General features: G+C 34.7%; 1 pseudogene; it reads right to left on the bottom strand.

Annotated features, from left to right (window-relative positions):
• Window positions 1-4,211: 4,211 nt before the first annotated feature.
• On the bottom strand, window positions 4,212-5,748 carry LOC103226645 (keratin, type I cytoskeletal 18 pseudogene; annotated as a pseudogene).
• Between the last annotated feature and the right edge of the window lie 16,573 nt (window positions 5,749-22,321).

The following is a 22,321-nucleotide window of genomic DNA, read 5'->3' as shown; positions in this document are numbered from 1 at the left end:
GGAAAGTTAACATCAATACATCTAACACCAACATCTCCACTTAAATTTCAGTATATGTCTCAACATATTTTATAGCAAAAGATCCAATTCAGAATCGCATGTTGTAATGTGTCTTTAGTCTCCTTCAGTATGGAAAAGGTCTTCAATCTTCCCTTGAGTTTCATGACTTTGAACTTTTTGAAGATTATAGACTAGTAATTTTGGAGAACGTGTCTCAAGTTGGGTTTGCCTAATGTGAGCTCATGATTAGATTCAGGTTATGTAACTTTTGATTAAATATCATAGAAATTACACTGTATTCTTATTGAATGTTATCAGTTTGTCTCATTACTGATGAAGTACATTTTAATTACTTGACTCAGTGAGTGTCTGCCAAAGTTGCTATTTTGCCCTTGGCAAATGGTAAGTATTTTGTGGGCTGGGTGCAGTGACTCATGCCTGTAATCCCAGCAATGTGGGAGGCCAATGAGAGTGTATCACAAGGTCAGGAGTTCAAGACTAGCCTGGCCAGCATGGTGAAATCCTGTCTCAACTAAAAATACAAAAAAAAAAAAAAAAAAAAAAAAAAAAAAAAAAAAAAAAATTAGCCAGGCATGGTGGTGGGCGCCTTTAGTCCCAGCTACTTGGGAGGCTGCGGTAGGAGAATCGCTAGAACCTGGGAGCCAGAGGTTGCAGTGCCGAGATCATGCCACTGGACTCCAGCCTGGGCGACACAGTGAGACTCTGTCTCAAATAATAACAATAATAATCATAATTTGAAGAGATATTTTGAAACTATGTAAGCATCTTGTTTTTCATCAAACTGTCCATTTATCTTTGTATTTATATCCAATGGACTCATGGAGTCTCATTTTATGATTTATAAACTGCATTATTTATTTTGATATTCAGATTGCTCTAGAATTGGGAAGGGGGAACAATTCAAGCTGATTTCTGGCATTTTTGTTTGTTTTTGACATACCTTCATCATTCTTTGAGCATGTTCTTGCTTTCTTGCTCATTTTATACTTTAACTACTGTGGCCTCAAAAAGAACCATTCCTCTAAAAAGCTTCTATGGGGAAAAATGGTATTTAGAACGCATTATCTGAGTAATAGCTGTATTCATGGCCATTCTGATATTATGCTCCTAAGTTCTTTCACTCCTTAAGTAGGGACACAAAAATGTATGCATTTATGTTTGTGTGTCTCTGCATATATGTACACAGTTACATCAATATTAACCACACACACATGCACACATATACATGTACAAATATATATATACATATATATGGAAAAATATAAGTTCATTCTGATACCTTCAATTACAATTTATCCCCACATGGTTCATTACAGTTTTCTTATTTTCCACAATTGTTACTCACATCACTGACCGGAGAAACCATCCCTCATTTATCTTTAGTTTTTTATCAATTCCTCGGTATGTAATTAATCACCCATCTCTGCTACCATCCCCTTTTCACTGCCAGTTCTGGCACCCTTCTCTTTCTTTATATATGTATGTGTGTGTGTGATATATATATATATATATATATATATATATCTCCCCCCTTAACTTGTGACACACCGAACCTTCTCTCCACAAGTCATCTTCCCTGTCCCTCTCAGATTCTGGCTCTCTACCAGGAGCTCTTTTGGCTGATATGATAGATGGTTTGTGTTTAACCCAGCTCTTTTCATATGTGAAAATGTACATCACTTCTTAAAAAGAGAAGACATCTTTCTTTTCTTCCTCTTCTTGTTTTATATTTATGTTGTTAGGGCTAGAAACTCCAAACTTTTGGCCATGTGGAAGGTAGAGTTACAAATGTCAAAATCCAGCAGATTGAATTTAAGTGCAGGTTCTGCCACAGAAATCGGCTGCATGAGCTTGGATAAATTAAAATATTTCCCAGGCATCATGTTATGTGAGAATTAGGATAGTAAAAACCCAAAGGGGTTATTACGTATGCAAAGTTATTATATATATGATATATAATAAATATTCATTTTATATTTATGACTGCTCTGGTTTCCATAGGAAAACCTACTCCTCAAAGAAAAAAAATAATCATACAATAAAATCCCAGGGAATGCTATTGTGAGTTTGAATTGTTTGGGAGCTTCCTGTAGCAGCCAGATTATACCAACCATTTCCATACTTCTGAGAAGGAAGAAATAATCATTTCTACCTCATGAAAATATGCTAAATATTCTGCTAAATATTTTAAAGATTGTTTCATCTTAATAGAATGATAATCAGGTTTATTTTTCACTAGTTAAAAAACACTGTTTAATATATTTTATAAAATCATTCTCCATAAAATTATTATTTATCTTCATTTATAGAAAATTCTTTTTGTGTCCCTATAAGCTCATAATGTACTGAGTCCCCTATGTCTCGATCAGTCGCTGTCAATGTGACCAGCTTTGTTCCAACAGAGAGATTTTCATAAATATTTATAGGTGCATCTGGTACAGATCTGTGGGACCAAATGATGTTTGTTATCAATCACTATAAACAAATGTCTCTTCATCTATGTTGCACAACAAATATTTTAAATTTCATATAATATGTATCATGTAACAGTTTCAGGTCTGGCCTTCTTAATGTTTTTTCATTTTACATTATTAAATCTATTAGAGAATGTTTACATTTTATGAAAAGAACCTAAAAGTTTCTTTTACCTGTATCATTTTTCAAGTCCTTCTACTGATTGGTAAATTGTACTTTATTCCAGATTACAAAATACTACAAATGTTTTTGCAATGATTTTCATTATCTTTGCGTTTGGGCATATGTCCATATCAGCAAGTGCTTATTGCGCAAATTCTCTTGAATACCTACATTGACTTTGCAATATGAACATATCAATGTACGTTTTCTATAATATTTTTATTATTAAAAATAAATACCAGAAAAATATGAAGCTTTGGATTATTCCACCAAAAAAAAATATTGATTCTCTTCTGTAGTTTCAAGGGCAAAATATCAATGAGTTGGCTTCCAGTGCATGTAAAAAGAACAATAAAATACAACTCATCGAGGTTTACTTTCTAGATCATTTAAAACATTTAAAAAAATTAACAGTGGAAACAATAGCCAAACATTGGTCTTTATCCTGCTATGAGAAAATTTTCTGTGGCTTAATCTTATCAATTAAATATTTAGATTACTCATTGCTTACGCAAGAACAGGACTCTCATCATTGACATTCTGGACGTTGATACTGATGGTGCCAATGCATAACTCCAAAGACCGGTTTTCCCTATTTCTCACAGCAATCACTAAATGGAAATGCTAAAATAAATAAGAGAAGATAGAATGTGGGTTTTTATAAAGTGCTTAAAATATGCAGTTTTGGCCGGGTGCAGTGGCTCATGCCTGTAATCCCAGCACTTTGGGAAGCTGAGGCGGGCAGATCACCGGGGGTCAGGAGTTCGAGAACAGACTGGCCAACATGGTGAAACCCCGTCTCTACTAAAAATACAAAAATTAGCCAGGTGTGGTGGTGGGTGACTGTAGTACCAGCTCCTCAGGAGGCTGAGATAGGAGAATCACTTGAATCTGGGAGGCAGAAGTTGCAGTGAGCCGAGATCACGCCACTGCACTCCAGCCTGGGCAATAAAGAGTGAAACTCCATCTCAAAAAAAAAAAAAAAAAAAAAAAAAAAAATGCAATTAATTTCCCTTTACATAAAAAATACTTTAAAAATAAAATTGAAAAACACTTTAGAAAATTGGAAGCATAAGAATGTAGACCCACTCCCCAAACACTATAAGGCCATTTGTCAAAAAGAGTATCTTTTGTACCTTTGTACAGATTTCTGCAATTATGCTTCTAATTTTCATGTAACTTATATCATATTTTCCAATGTTCGTTTTGGGCATACATATCAGATTTAAATTTGTAGAAGTACCAAAATAAAAGAGTAAGTTTTATTGTTTAGGAAAAACTAATCCGTGCAACTAAAGAACTATCTTACTTTTGGAAAAATTAGAAAGAACACAAATACTTTAGAACCCTTAAAAAATCTAACGCTTCATTTGAAGAGATGATATTACAATGCCTCAAATAATGAAGAAATGTGGTCTAACAAGGTAATCACGAATAAGTGTGATGAAGTCAAATGATTTTAATTTTGTTTTATTAAATGTAATTCTATGGCCAATAAGCAGATATTTATAAAGAAAAATAACTCCAAATTATATTTAATCCTATGAGATTATACATTATTGAAACTTCTATTTTGCGTATATTTTATTTTATTTATTTATTTATTTATTTATTTTGAACTCTGAACTTTTTATTGGCCTCCTGCTCCCCAAATGCTTCTGCTGGCTTAATGCCTTAGAACTTTGGTGTCATTGGTCTCAGACACCACTTTGCCATCCACTATCCGGCAGGTGGTGGTCTTTTGGATGGTTTGCATGGAGTTGCTGCTGTCCCAGGCATCACCAAGATTGAATTCCTCGCCATCTTCCAGCAGGCGGCAGTAGGTGGCGATCTCAGCTTCCAGCTTGACCTTGATGTTCAGCAGGGCCTCATACTCCCGGGCCTGTCGCTGTCCCTCTGCCCGGGTCTGTGCCAGCTCTGACTCCAGGTGCAGCAGGATCCCATTGAGCTGCTCCATCTGTAGGGCGTAGCGGGCCTCCACCTCCCTCAGGCTGTTCTCCAAGCTGGCCTTCAGATTTCTCATGGAGTCCAGGTCGATCTCCAAGGACTGGACTGTACGTCTCAGCTCTGTGAGCGTCGTCTCAGCAGCTCCAACCTCGGCAGACACTGTGGTGCTCTCCTCAATCTGCTGAGACCAGTACTTGTCTAGCTCCTCTCGGTTCTTCCGAGCCAGCTCGGCATATTGGGCCCGGATGTCTGCCATGATCTCGGCGAAGTCCTGAGATTTGGGGGCATCTACCTCCACGGTCAACCCAGAGCTGGCAATCTGGGCTTGTAGGCCTTTTACTTCCTCCTCATGGTTCTTCTTCATGAAGAGCAGCTCCTCCTTGAGAGCCTGGATCTCTGTCTCCAGCTGCAGTCGAGTGACATTGGTGTCATCAATGACCTTGTGGAGCCCATGGATGTCGTTCTCCACAGACTGGCGCATGGCCAGCTCTGTCTCATACTTGACTCTAAAGTCATCAGCAGCAAGACGGGCATTGTCAATCTGCAGAACGATGCGGGCATTGTCCACAGTATTTGCGAAGATCTGAGCCCTCAGGTCCTCGATGATCTTAAAGTAATGGCTCCAGTCTCTGACCTGGGGTCCCTTCTTCTCCAAATGCTCCCGGATTTTGCTCTCCAGCCTCCGGTTCTCGGTCTCCAGGCTCCTCACTCTGTCCAGGTAAGAGGCCAGGCGGTCCTTCAGGCTTTGCATGGTCTCCTTCTTGTTCTGGATGCCTCCCATTCCTGCCAGACCCCCGGCCATCCCTGAGGCCAGGCCCCCGGACCCCATGCCACCCTGGAAGCTGGTGGAGCAGGACGCGGAGATCCGGGAACGAGAGCCCCCGGCGCCTGCATAGACACTGGCCGCGCTGCTGACCGGCCGGGCGCTGTAGCTGGGCGCCTGGACAGAGCCCAGGGACCCGTAGTTGGTAGAGAAGGTGGAGGGAGTGATGAAGCTCATGCTATATGGGAGGAAGGCGAGACGACAGGACTCAGGCTTTGCCGACCTTTTGCGTATATTTTAAATAGCTGAAAAAAAGTCTGAAGATCACAAGGAATATTTAACTAAAATCTGGCACAACCAACAACATATTACCATTTAATTAAAGTGTTGTCCAGAAAAAAAAATGTATTAACTATTTGTTCAGTAAAATAGTAGGAGAAAAATGTATAAATTGCTTGTTTTGAAAAAAGTATGGGAGAAAAATGAAGTGTGTGGTGGCGTAGTAGTTGGGATAAGAGTATAAACACAGCATTTTGCATACAGAAGGTATTAAATACAAAGTTTTTGAACCAATGAATTTATTGTTTCTTGGTGTTTTACATTTTACAAAGCACTTAAAATTGGTAGCTAGAGTTCATGCTTTTATTGAAGAAATACTTCTTGGCCACTACTGATGCACTGTGCAGAATAGTAGAGAAAAGATCTGAATTATAAATAATCTTACCATGGGTGAAGTCACATTTTAGTGGGGAAGGCTGATGTGTAAACCAAAAAAAAAAAAAAAAAAAAAAAAAAAACGGTGAAATTTTACCAGACAACATTTGCTTTTGTTTGCTTTTAGAAGAGGTTGTTGTAAGTGTAAAACAATTTGCCACAATCCTTCTAGGATACCACTGAAATAAAATTATATGAGGGACACACACACACACGTGGGTTCAGAAAGAAATTCGTAATCAAGATTATACTAATTATACTACCAATACATACATATTTGGTGCGAGAATTGTCAAGGCATGAAATTAACATGTAAGCTTGCTGAGGCCAGTGATGCCCTATTGAGGCCCAGCAGACAATTTCTCAACTGTCCAAATAGATTTTGTATACCTTCTAAAGGTGACTTCATGGATGGGGAGCAAAGAAATAAATAAGTTTTAAAAAAGCACCATGAACTTTAGTCAGAGAAGAGGTAAAAAATCAGGACTCAAATATCAAAATTAAATGATTGGTAAATTGAATTCAGCATTATATATTGAAGACTATCTCATATGGGATTGGTTACAGGTCAGAACATAAGGATGCTATAAAAATAAAAAAAATGTATTAAAGTATCTCAAAACATTGATAAATTAAGGGAAAATAAGCAATATAATCATCTGAGTAGATGAAGAAAAATTATAAAAGACAACATCGAATTTCTGATAAAACCTCTAAACAAACTACGAATAAAAAAAAAAAAATTCTTTACTTAAGGAAGATTACCCACCAAAATTCTACTGTAAAAATCACTGTTGTTTGAAACAATTAAACAATGTCTGTTAAAATCATGACAAGATAAAGATGCCTGCTATTACCATTTCTAAGAAACGTTGTTCTGGAAGTCCTCATCAGAAAAATAAGATAGATAATATAAATAAAATTTTATAAAGATTAGAGAGAAAGGAACAACTGCAATTTTCCACAGATATTTTATGAATGTTAACACAGAAAAATAAAAGATCACTTCAAAATTATTAGAATCAATGTAAAATTTTAGCAAGTTTGCTGTTTTTAAGAGTAAGATACAAGATGAATAGTTTTCTATAAAACCACAAATAACAATTAGAAAACAAGTATTTGCAATAAAACTCAAGGAATGTTAAACATATGATGTGTAAGAACTTTATAGAGAAAATACAAAATGTTATTGAAGGATTCAAATAAAATTGTTAAATACATGAATTTGCTAGGTTTATGATGATAAAAATGTCAATTCTCTCTAGTATAATTTACGAATTAAGTACAATTAAAATCAAAATGTTGGCTGGGCACGGTGGCTCACACCTATAATCACGGCACATTGGGAGGCTGAGGTGGGTGGATCACCTGTGGTCAGGAGTTTGAGACCAGCCTGACCAACATGGCGAAACCCTGTCTCTACAAAATTAGCCATGCCTGATGGCAGGTGCCTATAATCCCACTAACTCGGGAGGCTGAGACAGGAGAATCACTTGAACCTGGGGGGCAGAGGTTGCAGTAAGCAGAGATTGCCCCATTGCACTCCAGCCTGGGCAACAAGAGTGAAACTCCATCCCAAAATAAATACATAAAAATAAATAAATAAAATCAAAATGTCAATATGCACCTTCTAAATAAAGTTCATCCTGAACTTTGTATGAGAGAACAAAGAAACAAAAAGAAAAAAGGCAATTTGTTTAGGAGTGAATGGAAAACAGCAAAATTGACTATACGAGAAACGATCCTATAATACCAGGGTGAAAAGTATTCTTACAAGCAACTAGCCAAATATCCTGGAAAAATAGCTGTTGCTTTCACTTCTTTAACTCTCACATAGTGAGATAAGTTTTGGTCAAAATATTTGCAGTTTAGAAAGTCATGTTTTAGTTAAGATGATGTTAAACAAACAAACAAATAAAAAACACAACAACAACAATAGCCTGATAAGTCTACTACTGGAAATGTCCAGAATTGCTTAAAGAAACTGGAAAACATTTGAAATTTAAATGGTCTCATTTTCCAGGATGATTTGGTAAGAAAAAATGATACGTTACGTGTTTTCTTCTCCTTATACCTCACTCTTCTTTCCAATTATTCGCAAATTTCAAATTTGATCAGGACATTGCAGGGAAAAAAGGCCACACCAGGTCTCTACAATCACATAAAGCCAAAGAGAGAGGCACTTTTTCAGATAATTCAAGACTAAAGAAGTGTACTTTTAGTTAATTACCCAGAACATTGCCTCTGTTCCATGCTGTTGAATATGGAGACAATCCCTTCTCCAACTTTTATACACACCCACAGAAACACACACAACGATTGAAATGATATTTAACTAAGGTCTAATGAAAAAGTACACATAATGAATCACATAAGCGCCTAAATTTCTTTTCTTTTAAAAGGAATTTCTGCTTGATCTGGGTGACTATGAAAATGCAATTATATAAATTTGATAACTTTTTATTTCAACTTAGATAAGTTTTTAAAAATTATTTTATTGAAGGGTATTTAAAGGTATTCATTGTTTTATATTTAGTCTCACCTTAGGATTTGTTTCATAGTCCAAAAGAGGTTCAGTGGTTTTAGAAATGACACCATTACATGAATCCAAAGCAAAGTAGGCAGTGGCATTAACTGAAGAATTTAATATTAAAAATAACTGTTGCACACACAAACATGGTTAATACATTATTAAGCATGAATCCTGAACTGACAGCTTTGATGAAATGATTTGGCAAGGTGTAAACCAAAATAAATTTTGTGAAGACAGTGCCTATAAATTAAAATCTGAACTCACTTTCAGTTCCAGACTTCAAAAATAATCTACATATTCTTTCACATTTTAGTTGTATTTTTTCCAAGGCATTTTATACTAAAATATTAGAGCATTTTTGGTGAATAGCTTTCAATAATTTCATAGTTTACTTTCAAGTGTTGCATTTATCAATTTTTCCAATAAAAAAAAAGCTGCTCCCTCTTGAATATATCTAAAAGAGGATATCTAAAGGAGGAAGTATATCTAAAGAAGGCACTGAATTATTTGGAAAAAGCCATTTGATTTCATCTCTGAATTGATTTTCTGTATGGCAAAAATAAAATATTGCCTTGCACAAAGCTATTACTTTTATGGGCATCGGCATGTTTCTCTCCATTGTTATCAAAACAAATATTAAAGATTTTGAAAAGGATTTCATAAAGAAATTATACTATAAACACTTATATCCAGATTCCAGCCCATAAAAAAAACCCAATAAAACCCGGGAGATCTGATACCCAATGCCATTTCCAAAAAATACATAATAGCCATTTTGATGATCATATTAACCATCTTTCATTTGCCTGTAAGTGAACAACCAAAGTTGGCTTATATTAGACTAAAATCCTCTTAAATATCCTTATGAAAATAATTTCTTTGTTTTTCCCATTATGGTTAATCATCATTTTCCAAATTTTTGTTTTCTCTTTCCTAATGACTTTTACAATAAAATCCAGATATTACATTAATTTTTGGTAATGGAAGCTACGCACGTAGACACACAAATATAACTGATACTATTGTAGACACCCATCCACCACACATATGGACATATTGTAATTTAAATGCACACATCCACATACCCCAATATCCCGACTCTATCCTCCCAACACACACACTAACACATTCACACAAATAGATGAGCTGAGCCTGGTATACCAGGAATTACATTGTTTCTGTGTTGTCGTCTATCCTCAGTCTGAAATTCACATGAGGAAAAAATGTAATCAAGTGTATTAATCAATATCTCATTATAATCAGGTAACCAGAAAAATTATATATAGACTAAATTATCCACAGAGCTTTCTCCCAAACTTTTTAGTTTCAACCATATTCCCAAGCGATATTTGTAAGTGTATCACTATAGCAAGCATGAACAAACAGAAAAAAAGTTAGTCTCTTCTATGGAGAATTTGACTCACTAAATTTAGGGCAGAGTATTGCAGTGTATTAATCAGATTTATGATATATTGCACCATCAATAAACAATTTTTTTCTTACAAATATAGTTAGATTATAGGTCATATGTATACCAGAAAAATTTCTGAGAAAGTATACAGTGATGAATAACCTTAAATTTCTTCTTTACCCCCACTTAAGCTGTAACAATTTTATCATCTAAAATTTATTCTCTCCTCTTTATGAATTATTGCTAAAACCAGAATTAATATGAAGACCTAAAATATCCTTTACTCACATTGTATGTATAGTAAAGAAAATATGCCTGATTGGGATGAATAAAAGGCAATGAACAATGAAAGAACATTCTATTTATGCTCATAAATGTCATCAGATAAATGCCAATAGATGTAAGCTCCAGTTTTTCACAATGCTTTCAGACCACTTGATATCTGTTGCTTTCATTTTAAAGCCAGAGCATTTTAATTCTATGTTACTACATTGAAAGGTTTAAGTCTCCTTTCTCACTTCAGTGACTACCATACATATGAAGAACACTTTAATTAACAGCCTGGCAAGATAATATTTTGTACATTAAAAATTGAGCACTCTTTTGGGTTTTTTTTTTTTTTCATCCAAGTTGGGCAAAAATAAAGAGATGAAAATTAAAAAAAAACTTACTTCAACTTCCTGTCCTAGATCTGGATCTCTTGAAAGAATCATATATATAAAAGTAGATGCAGGAATATTTTCAGGAACAGACACTGAAACACCTATACAATTACACAATCATAAACAATAATTTAAATTCAAATGTCTTTCTTTCACTTCTTGCTTCATGATGGTACCATAAATTACCATGCTGTATTTTCCTTAAAACGGTCTTCTTCATATTTGTTTCAGAGAAACAAAAACCCCTACAAATACTTACTCCCATTAACATCAACATTTAAAAGAGCTACATAATTCAGGTTCATATTCCTGCATTTGAACTTTGGGCTACTATATGGAATGGGATATAATTGCTCAAAGTCAATGGTCACTAAGATACGATTTCTACTTTTATTATTTTATATTGGGATATTGAAGCTTTTTGTCTCCTTTCACAATCATGTACAAAAAAATAGAGCACAGCCTGTGAAGACAAGAAGAAATGCACTTGAATTCTTGCTCCATCACTATTCTCACCTGTACCATGGGGATAAAGTACATCTCCAATCTTAGAGTAGTTCTGGAGATTAAAATACTATACATAACACATCTCGCATATGCTCAACAAATGCTACTTGCCTTTTTCCAACCACAGCCCCCATCCTCCTTCCAATGTTACCATGAATCTGTGTAATCCCAAAATCAAATAACATAAATGCACATTTAGACTACTGAGAGTTTCTTTACCTGTTACGTGATTCTACAAATACTTCTTTTAAAAGAAAAAAGGCTTACTGTTTACTGTGCAGCTGAATCTTGGATACCAAATCCAGTGAATATTGTATCACAATCTAGTCTGGGTAGTCCTGTAAAGGTCTCATATTGTTTGACTTTCTAAGGATATTATAGAATAATATAATATTATAGAATAATATAATATTATAGAATAATATCCTTAGAAAGGATTGGTGTGACTAGGAGTTGCTTATTTTGAACCTTTGTTTCAAACTGAACACATGTAGGCAGATTCTCTAATTTAGTGATTTGTTCTGGTTAATTATAGCAACTGGATAATTAAACCCAGTAAATGATTTGAATATGTGTGTGCCAAATCAGCAGCTTGAAAATCATGGCAATGTCTTTTCTTTGGTAATTGTTGGTCACAGAGACCCACAGAGTTTCCCTACTTTAAACAGAAAGTGACTTCGTGTCCTCTCTTCTCTTATGTCCCAAGACCCACAGTCCAGATGATGGAAGAGAAAGACATCCCAATCTTGATGCTTCCCTAGCAGTTTATGCTGGTTTAGCCAAACTTGTGGTAGAAATCGGGTCAAAATGACCTTCTTGAGATCCATGTGTATCTTTTTAAAGTTTACTATAATTTTGGAAGACTGCAAGGAAATTACAAAGAACATCAACTAAATTGTTTCAAAGTGGTCCAAAAGATCATATCTTCACAAACACCAAACCCATTCATTGGTACATTGCCAAGGCTCACCTAGGAGACTTTTCTTGGTTAAATTTATTTTCTGTGAACAAATTTCTTTAATATAAACTTCTATTTTTAGATAAGTTTATTATTATGTATATCAGAAGATATGTTCTGATTCAAAGTAAGAAATCTGTGTGTTGTGCGTTTTGGAACTTTTGGGTTTCCAAAAAGATGATGTTTCTGAAGATTGAGAAGAGATAATTCTGGTGGTAAGACATAGATAGAGCAGCAATGAATGGGCATCCAGGAAAAACAAAACAAAAAAGAGACTATTTTAATGAAGTTTGCCTTGTTCCACTTGCCCTCAACTTCTTTTTTGTCTTATTGCCTCCCAATTAGTTGGGTAGTTTCTTTTAATAGAAATAGAGAAGGAAAAGCAGTAAAACAAAGAAGGTAGAAGGAGTAAAGTCTTTATGGTAGATGAGCAAATAAAGTTAGAAATAAATGGAGAGAAAGAAATGAAAAGACTAACTAATAGAGCAGATATAATTGTTGAGATCCAGTGGAACCAGCCAAAATTAAATCAAGCCAATCTGTTTTCTGAGATCCAATCATGTGCAAGGTCTCAAGTATATTCAAATGTTTTAATGATTGTGTTTTTAGGTCCTCATGAAAAACACAAATACACATAAGAGTGAGGTTAGGGAACAGTATATGAGGTTATGATTGGTTTGACACAAAGTATAATAGCATATTTTATCATTTTATACACAAAGACACACTGATTCCAATAGATGATGCATGCTTTCTTTTATGAGGTAAGTAAAAGAATAAAATTTGATTTACATAAACTTAATTTATCAAACTTTTCAGGACTATGTCTTTTGTAATCATACTGAAAGCTACCTCTATATATTACTTTAAATCTATTATAGTTTGTACAACTGAAAACTTATTTTAAGCAAGTATTTTTGGAGGCAAGTATAGCAGATGAAATAACTACATACTACTAGGAGTAATGATGACACTTAAGAGGCTGAAATTTTATAAATACAGGTAGAATTTTTAATTTAAGAAACATTAAAAATTAATAGTGGAGCATGTTTACTAAAATCTTGGAAAAGAATAACTATAATCATACCAAAATAAATAATGATTATATACAAATGGTATATGTGTTTATAATTATTTATATGTGGTATATACATTATTGTATACACCAAATTAAAGGAAATGCGTTTATAGTTTGTTATCATGTATCATTTCATGATTATTATTTTTTGAAGATAATCTTTAATGGTTAGATAGCAATTCATCAAATGGACATAGTGTCTTTTAATCAATTTCTTATTCTTAGACATTTTGGTTATTTCAAACCTTATACTATTACAAACTTTGAACATAAATCTTGATTATATCTCCAATATGTCTCTAAAGAAGAATTCAGGGAGAAATACTCAGGTACAGATTATAATCATTTTTAAAATAACTGTTTATGAAATAGTATTCTAGGTGGTTATTCTAAAATCCCACTTAATTTCTGTATATCCTAGCCAATGCTGAATTTTTTCCTATTATTTTCATATTTTGGCCAATTTAGTAGGTGAAAATTATATTTTACTGTTTAGATTTTTTATGTGTTTGATAAATTGTGAGCCTACATATCAATCCATATGTTACAGATACACTCAGAATAATTTTGTCATTACTCCTATCCCTATCTACCACACACAGAAATAATGATAATTTGAATTCAAATTTGAATTATAGTAACTTTATTTTTTTTCTTTGTAGGAACATGCTATGTCTCTCACTTTATTTGCTTTTATTTACTTCCCATTTATAAAACTAGAAAGCTTAAACTATAATTCCAAGTTATATTTTTAAATTTTATTATTGTCTCATGAATTTTATCAATAAAATTGACTTGTATTATACCTGCTCCTGTAGAAAAACTTGGATCACAGGAAATAGGATCATCTACATTCTCCATAAAAACTGTAAACATATAGCTGCTGGTATTATTCCCATTATCTGTTGCCTCAATTTCCAAAGAGTAGATTTTGGAGTTACTTGGGTTGTCAAGATTCAAAGGCTGAAGAAGAGTGATTGTTCCTGTGGCTAATAAAAAATAAATAAAATGAAGAAAAATGACCAAACTTGATAATTAAGTCTATGTTAACTTATTCATATTAATGATGTTTTAATTCACTTAACAGTATACTTTTTTCATACACGAGAAAAGCAATATTTAGCAATTCTATGTCCATTGGAAATACTTTCTTAAAAGCTTCTGTTGGGTGAGGTGGCTCACACCTGTAATCCCAGCACCTTGGGAGGCTAAGGCGGGCAGATCATGAGGTCAGGAGTTCAAGACCAGCCTGACCAACATGGTGAAACCCCATCTGTACTAAAAATACAAAAATTAGCAGGGCATGGTGGCACATGCCTATAGTCCCAGTTACTTGGGAGACTGAGGCAAGAGAATTGCTTGAACCGGGAGGCGGAGGTTGCAGTGAGCCAAGATTGCACCACTGCACTCCAGCCTGAGTGACAGAGCGAGATTCTGTCTCAAAAAATAAAATAAAATAGCCCGGGCGCGGTGGCTCAAGCCTGTAATCCCAGCACTTTGGGAGGCCGAGATGGGTGGATCACGAGGTCAGGAGATCGAGACCATCCTGGCTAACACGGTGAAACCCCGTCTCTACTAAAAAAAAAAAATACAAAAAACTAGCCGGGCGAGGCGCGGGCGCCTGTAGTCCCAGCTACTTGGGAGGCTGAGGCAGGAGAATGGCGTAAACCCGGGAGGCGGAGCTTGCAGTGAGTTGAGATCCGGCCACAGCACTCCAGCCTGGGCGACAGAGCGAGACTCCGTCTCCAAAAAATAAATAAATAAATAAAAATAAAATAAAAAGCTTCGTTTATGTTTACATTGTAAATATAAATATTAAAAATGGTTGCACATTTTTCAAGTTTCTAAATTATCATTCATTTATTAAGCATAGATAGCATCCCTACTTAAAAAATATCAAACATAAACCAGAATATTTTACTTTAATTACAACAATAAATGCTGTTTTTGAGCCTGAAAAATTCGTCAAACCATATTAAAATCTTAATCATTCATTGCTTCTGCCTTCTATCTTAACTCAATCTTATTGTGTACAAAAATGAAAAATGAGCTCAAATGTCAAACTTATAAAAAAAAAAAAAAAAAAAGGCAGCAACAGAAGTGGCTCTTTATTTCTGGTACCATCACCTATCTTCCCTCCCAGAATTTCTTCTTTCTTGTTCAAAAATCTTCTACCTTGACCCTATCCTGAATATCTTCATAATTTCCACAAGGCCTTATGGAATCTCTTCTAAATTTTCTCTAGCTAGTACATCATTATTTAATAATGGACTTCTTCTCCCACTGGTATTTGGATCTTGAAGTTAAATGCATAAGTTGCCAACAACTTTCAGGATTCAAATAAATTATCTCAAATATTGAATGATTAGTATGATGGCTTTGTAATGTGCCACATTTGCTAAGCCAAACTGTATTTCTCAGAATTCTATTGTGTGTGTGTATGTGTCAGTTTGGTGAGACACAGGGAAATTCTTGGCCAACTTGGAGGGTAGAAGGGTAGCAGCAGCCATTTTGTTTGTTATGCATGTTTTTGTTGATCTGCTGTGTTATTGTTGGTGTGAACTAGCTTCAGCTAAATCTGAAACTGCTTGACCTACTGCTGGATCTTCTTTCAGCTTCTCTGACTCCTAGAACAGGTCTGTATACTCAGTCCTGTGATGAAAGGCTCAGTTTCTTCAGAACACCCACACAAGCAAGGCCAGAAGCACAAAGAACTAACATGGGTTTCAATTCATTCTTATGGGGCCCAGCACATGCTTGTGTGTTCCAGACTACCCTTAACCTCCCCAACTTTGTATGCATCTTCTCTTCCTTACTTCCTGCTTGAGGGGTGAAAGCTTCAGCATCAAACACAAAGTCTTACAGAGACTACTTAACTCACTGCTACAGTGTACTTTTTTTTTTTTTTCTTTTTTCTATGAGATGAAGTCTCATTCTGTCACCCAGGCTGGAGTGCAGTGGTGCAATCTCGGCTCACTGCAACCTCCACCTTCCGGGTTCAAGTGATTCTTTTGTCTCAGTCTCCTGAGTAGCTGGGACTACAGGTGCCCACCACCACGCCCAGCTAATTTTTGTGTTTTTAGTACAGACGGGGTTTCATCATGTTGGCCAGGATGGTCTCAATTTCTTGACCTCGTGATCCACCCGCTCGGCCTACCAAAATGCTGGGATGACAGGCATGAGCCACTGCGCCCAGCCTACAGTGTACTCTTAGTGGTTATTTTTCTCTGGTTGTACCCTGATTGATAAAACCCGCTAGTGTGACAACCCATAAGAGAGAAATATTTCAGAACAGCAATCCTATTCACACAGGCAGAAATCTGTTCCTAACAAATATCCAAAACCTAGTCATTCTGGAAAAGTCCCAATTTTCTCAGATCAAATTGAAAAGATAGACATGACATTTCATCCTATAATTTATAAGGATGCACAGAGCATTTGTATTGAGTGCCTCCGAAAAATGATAGCCAGTTATAAAGGCAAGGTATTACATCACCCATTATTTCACAAGAATGTCATTTTCAGAAACAGGAAAACAGCAACTGTCAAATACCACATGTTTGGGGAATGTTTTATTCTTCATATTTAATTTTATTTTGAAAGGGCAGTTTTACCAGCCTAAGATCTAATGGAAGTGTAGAGATTAGATAGTGAATGTTTAGCCAACGTAGGTTAAAAGTATTTATTTAAAACTTACAGGGGACCAAACCAAACATTTTCTGCTGAGTCTTAAAGGAATAAATGATACTGCTATCTTCATCTCGATCTGTTGCTTTTACTCTTGCTATAATTTCTCCAACAGATTTCTTCTCAGTCACATTAATAGAATCCAAAGGAAATGGCCTTAAGAAAAAATGGCAATAAAAAATTTTGAGGATGCAAATTTGAGAATTCTTACACACATAATTGCCAAGTTACAATAACCTGGAAATAATCTTTTGGATTTATCATATCACCTTTCTCTTGTCAAGAATTTAACAAGTCCCAAAGCTATTCAAATGTTGAACAAATCCATTTGTGGCACCAAGTTATTTAGCTTTTTGCAAAAGCATTATTTTTTAATCACATAGTCTCTAGCACTATGCATGTCAAAGACATGGCATAAAAGAGATGGAAAATGAAAAACAATTGGAACAGTGCACCTCCATTATTCCAGATATTCAATGCATGGAATAATTGGCAACTGAACATAAAGGACTAAATATATTCGTTTGCATCTTGTTATCTGATATGATGAAATTCTGTCCAAAGTCACCACCTACTAGGGCAAGTTTCCAGAAAGTTCTTGTAAATATATTGCTTAACCTCTTCAAGTTGTATGTAAAAGTCCTTGATCAATTTCCAAAACATTTCTGAAAGTTACATTTAGTTCTTATTCAGCCTTTCATTTAGGCATCAGACATTTATTGATAACCTACCATGTGTCACTCCAGTTAATGCACATATGACTAAGTGTTAGCCCTTGTTCAGATCTCACTGCTAACGGGAAACACAAGGATAAACAGCTATAATACTAGGTAATAGATGCTGTCATTTGCTGCAAACTTAAAAAAGAGAGAAAACTAATTCTGGGGATAGAAGAGAGGTTCAAGGAAGTCCTCAAAGGAATGTAAATTCAAAGGAAAAGTGAGTGATGCCATCCCTTGAGCAACCTTCTTGATCGCAGTAATCTAATGTGGTTTCTTCTCTACAGAGTGTTTTCTCGTTTGTGCTATAATATAATGTAAATTATAATATTTATATTCTGGACCACATTAAATATTTCTCTTCATTAATTGTTACTTAACGTGCAATATCACTTGAGAGATGGAAAAAGGTAGTTGAGGGCAGTATTTTGATAATTTTTGTATTGTTTATAATATCTATCATTAAATTCTACTAAAAAGTAAAATCAGTAAGTTCATGCTTATTGAAGACATGAAGGCAGCAGAAAATTTTTCCAAAAAGTTGATGGAGACTCTACTACAAACACAGTCAGGAAAGTGATTCATACAAATAAAGGATAAACTAAGCTCCAAATTACCTTAAGTTGTTCAGATAATATAACTTAAAATGAATTGGGGAATCAAACAATGAATTATTCTCCTTAGTCGTCTGTAGAGATATAACTTAGTGATATAAGGAAAGTAACTTGAAAACTATTTTTCTTTTTCTCTTTCATAATCTAAGAAGTATTTGATTCCTCTTAGATTGCAGTAATACATTTCATTACTACATTTTGAAGTATAGAAAAACATCTAATATTCATTGCGTTCATTATCTGCAAACAGTTTTGAATGCTACAACTATACTTCCAGAATATGAAAGTAAAATATTTTAAATTAAAGACTGTAAGCTTAAGGTCTACCTTTCTTTTTATTTAAAATTAATGTAATTATTAAAAAGCAACATAGCAACTATGAATAATCTTCAGGAAAGGAAAAGAATATACACCAAGATCTTTTACCATATTACAAAGTTGGTAACTTCTAAATTTGCTTTCCAGTATTTTCTAATACATATTTTACCTATTATCAGTGTATACCTTAATCATTGATACATAGTCATATATTTCAACAACATCAAAAAAAATTTTTGTGTAGCTACATAATCTTTATTATCATTATTTATAACACAGTCATCCTTGGTATCCATGGGTTTTATATTCATAGATTTAACCAACCATGGGGACAAAAATATTCCCTAAATACAGTATAACAACTACTTACACAGCATTTATACTATATTAGGTATTATGAGTAATATAGAGATGATTTAAAGTATACAAGAGGATGTGCATAGGTTATATGAAAATAAAACTACTGGCATGATGGCTCACACCTGTAATCCCAGCACTTTGGGAGGCCAAGGTGGGTGGATTGGATCATTTGAGGTCAGGAGTTCAAGACCAGCCTGGCCAACATGGTGAAACCCCATCTCTACTAAAAATACAAAAATTAGCTGGGCATGGTGGCGCACACCTGTAGTCCCAGGTACTCCACTCAGGAGGCTGAGGCAATTGCTTGAACCCTTGAACCCAGGAGGTGGAGGTTGCAGTAAGCCAAGATTGCGTCACTGCACTCCAGCCTGGGCGACAGAGTGAGACTGTCTAAAAAAAAAAGAAGAGAAAAAGAAAATAATACAGCATTATAAAAGATTCTTGAGCATCCATAGCTTTTGGTATTCAGGGGAGTCCTGGAATGCATGCCCCACAGACACCAATGGCCGACTGTATATGTGAAAAGTTTATTTTAACCATTCTCCTATATATATACCTTGAAATAAATATGCTTACTCAAATTGAGGCTTCTCATCATTTATGTTTCTAATCAAGATAATTAGTGTCCCTTTACAGAACAGACCTGTTGTATCTGTTGCTTTCAGTACAAGGTGGAAAACCTGGAAAAGAGTTTCTTAAAACTTTACAAAATGCTACTTTGTAATATATATATACTTTCACAATATGCATCCTGTTAGGTTTTTGTTTTGTTTTCTCCAACTAGATTCTTATTTTTCTTCTCATTAGTTAAAAGAAATACAAGTGATTTCTTACTTGCATTTACTTATCTTTCTTAGATTCATTGTAAGTTGCTTCATTTCATATGCCATTAAATTTCACTCAAAAGTCTGTGTAGCTTGGTTATATGCCTCATCCAGCGCACTGAAATTATTGATAAAGCAAGCTGTTTGATGCTAAACCCTAGAAATAGGAAGATGGGCTACTCTTTGGGATCTATGACACAAGGAATTTCTGAACAGTTGAGAATGTCATCAAACATTGAATATTCTTCTCCTCAGCCTGTCACCCATCTCACCCCTTAGAAACCATTTACTCATATCAGGAAATGCCCTTTTGAAAACAAAAACAAAAACCAAACACAGCTGAGGCAGTAAGTAGTCACTAAAAACCCTTTTTGAGCAGATATTCAATAAAACTCTACAGTGTATAAGACTCCATGCTGAGGAAAGGGCTGACAATGATTGTACCAAACTTCAGTCCCTTGGATAGGTAATTACATGTCGGATGTCATATAATGAATCGATCAATTATGCAGTGGAAAGATGAAAGTGATCTTAAAGGACTTAGTAGGAGATAAGTTGAATGTTGGTCAAGGCAGGAAGTGAAGAGGCCCAGGAAGAATCAGAGATGTGGAACTGAACTGTTTATATGCATGATGTTCATTTATCTTCCACCTAACATATCTCATATTGTAGTCCTAATACTCAAGCTGCTTAAAAGGTATGTATCATTGGCCTCTCCACCATCCTCTGACATACAACACATTAAATTGAAATTTAAATAGAATTCATTGACTTTCTTATGTTTTTTCAGGCCAGAAAGTTAGATTTTCTACTATTATCTCTTCCCTCGAATTATCAGCAGCAAATTCTCTATTTTTACTCTAATCTCTTGCATTTTCCCCTTCTTCCTATTTTCTCAATTACCTATTTTCTCAATTTACTATTTCAATAGAATAGTAAATTTGAAGACACTTCTGAAAATAGAAATTTTTTTTTACAATGTTGTAAAACATTATTTTATGATCATAATAATACCAACCTTTATTTATCGAACTACCCACTTCATGTCTATGTGGACAGACTATCTCCAGTAGCTGGTTTCTTTCCAGTCAGTTGTTCATAGTTACATATCATTCATTTTCCACTCAGAAAAATCATCCCTGAATACTTTCCTTAAATTATATTTCTCATGTAAATATCATATACTGTTCTTTCTTACCATGTTAGTTTCAAATTCACCTGTAAGGTTTATGCCCAATCTTACCTTGGCTACTTAAGTGAGTTAACACTCTAAGTGGGGTAGGGTGTATGAATCATAATAGTTTCAACATGAAAACTTGACTGATTTAAGTTTCTTTCATTTCTTTGATGTTCAGAAAGATTTAAATTGTAATGATTTACTGATTTGGTTTTCCCAGATTAAAATGACACTTAATTTTTTTTTTCATAAACTTTTTTTGGTAGAACTAAAATGTTAAGACATAATCTCTATATTTCCAGTAACCATAAAGATTGAATGTAGGCTTTTGGTTAACTGCACAAATCTTTACAAATGAATGACACAAAATATTAATCTTCCTTCAAAATAACAAGGTGTCTAATTTTTCATGAAGAACTCAAAGTGATACAAATTCTGTTTCATTCTGCATGGAAAAATAAATACACATTTTAATTACATGATATCCAGCATCAAAATCCAGGGGATCTTCACCTCTTACACTAACAATACCACTTATAGGATCCACTCCAAAAGAGTTTGCTCCTTTCTTTGGTTCAGTAACTGTGTCTCAATGGTGTACTAGAAAAATAAAATATGCATTACTCAAGACTGAATAAATGAGAAGGCATGGAAGATCATTAAGACACGATACTGGGGCAAATATATAGAAAGTTATCTATTTTCACACTGATTAATTTCAGTTTTTCTTTATGATCTACTAGTATTAGAACCACTGACATCTTTTTCAGAATAAAGGAAAAACAATATAGTTGTTTAGCCTATGAACATAATCAAAATATTTGCTATTTTTTAAACAGAACTGAACAACCCTTTACAGTTTTCTAAGATAAGTTGTTAAAAGCTTAATTTTTTTTTTTTAAACGGAGCCTTGCTTTGTTGCCCCAGTTGGAGTGCAGTGGTGTGATCTCAGCTCACTGCAAGCTCCGCCTCCCGGGTTCACGCCATTCTCCTGCCTCAGCTTCCCAAGTAGCTGGGACTAGAGGTGCCTGCCACCACGCCCAGCTAATTTTTTGTATTTTTATTGGAGACGGGGTTTCACCGTGTTAGCCAGGATGGTCTCGATCTTCTGACCTTGTGATCCGCCTGCCTCCGCCTCCAAAAGTACTGGGATTACAGGCATGAGCCACCGTGCCCAGCCAAAAGCTTAATTTTTATTAAGTATTTGTTTTATATTAATTTAATTCTGCAAATTAATACAACGCTAAAAGAGTGTACAGAATAAACTCACTATCACTATCATTAAAAGTATACAAAATAAACTCATTATCATTTTTAAGAAACAAAATAATTATAATGGTATAAACCCATTTCAAGTGTTACCATTTCAAATATTAATGCAGTTTATAATT

This window comes from Chlorocebus sabaeus, chromosome 21 (assembly GCF_047675955.1).
Source record: "Chlorocebus sabaeus isolate Y175 chromosome 21, mChlSab1.0.hap1, whole genome shotgun sequence".
Classification (NCBI taxonomy): Eukaryota; Metazoa; Chordata; class Mammalia; order Primates; family Cercopithecidae; genus Chlorocebus; species Chlorocebus sabaeus.
Note: the sequence above shows the minus strand (reverse complement) of the source record. Positions and strands in the feature narration are given on the sequence as shown.